Below are 1,380 nucleotides of genomic sequence, written 5' to 3' on the forward strand. Positions count from 1 at the left end.
TGTGTGTGGACAGAAGGCATTTTTGACATTCAGTTTTGTTTTATAGAAACAGAATGAATAAATGAACTTTTTTCTTTGCTACAAGAGCTAAGTAAAAGATTCAATTTGATTCTTCTAGAAGGGAGAAAAGTAGTTGAAAGTAGGTCTTCATTTTGCAGTCATCGGTTGTACGAATTTTTCATAGTTGACTTATCCATCAATATCTGCTTCTCTGATTATTTCATCCACTTCTTCATCTGTTAGCTTTTCTCCTAAGTTTGTCGTGACATGATGTAGTTCTGCTGCACTGATGTACCCACTTCCATCCTTGTCAAAGACTTGGAATGCCTCACAGATTTCTTTTTCACTATCTCTATCTTTCATTCTTTTAGCCATCATAGTTAAAAATTCTGGGACGTCAATACCATCAGGATACCATCAGCATCCACTTCGTTGATCATATCCTACAGCTCAGTTTCTGTTGGGTTTTGACCCAATGACCACATGACAGTTCCTAATTCCTTTGTTGTGATGGTGCCATCATCATCTTTATCAAATAAGGAGAAAGCTTCCTTGACTTCAGCAATCTGCTCTTCAGTCAGATGATCAGCCATGGTGCAAGTGAAGGGAGGAAGAGCAGAGCCAATGAGGGTGGATGCACCAGCACAAGGGCTGTGACAACAGGGGTACTTTGGCTTCAACCACTGCTAAGGTGCCTTGGTTGATTTCTTTATGATAGCCATTCTTTCTGGGGTCAGATGGAATCTCAGCATTGTTTTAATTAGGATTTCTCAAATGACCAACTATGTTGAAAATATTTTCATGTATTTCTATTTCATTTTTTATTTCTTCATCTGAAAAGTATGTATTTGTCTTAGATGCTCAATTTTGTTTTGTATGTTTGTTTGGTTGTTTTTTTGGCTTTTTCACATTTTTGGCTTGGGATTTTAAATTTTAGGGGTTCTGATATATTAAAATTCTTTATATATGCTAGTTAATGCCCTTTGTCCTTGATGCTAACTGAAATTCTGTATAACTCACTTGTCTATATTTCAGATTCTTTGCCCGTGCTTGCAAATTTTTTTGCTATTTCTTCTGTAAATAATATTTTATGTCATTCTTTTTTAACATTTCAGTTATCATTGTTTATTTATTTTTCAAATAATTTTATTGAGAAACAAATAGCAAGGAGAGAGTTTCAAAAGCAAATACTAACACAGCTTCAATAATTAATAAATTGCATACTGTTGTCTTAGTAGTCATTCATTGTACAACATGCAGACATGATATCCTGTCCACAAACACTATTAGAACAAATCTCTGTATTCAGTGATCCAAGAGGATGCAGCTGTGTAACTATCCTATTTGGAACACACAGATACTAAATGGTCGTTCATTTCT

The 1,380-nt window shown here is 34.9% G+C and overlaps 1 pseudogene; it reads right to left on the reverse strand.

Annotated features, from left to right (window-relative positions):
* Window positions 1-147: 147 nt before the first annotated feature.
* On the reverse strand, window positions 148-593 carry LOC101579950 (annotated as a pseudogene).
* Between the last annotated feature and the right edge of the window lie 787 nt (window positions 594-1,380).

This window comes from Octodon degus, unplaced genomic scaffold (genome assembly GCF_000260255.1).
Source record: "Octodon degus isolate 3935 unplaced genomic scaffold, OctDeg1.0 scaffold00357, whole genome shotgun sequence".
Lineage (NCBI taxonomy): Eukaryota > Metazoa > Chordata > Mammalia > Rodentia > Octodontidae > Octodon > Octodon degus.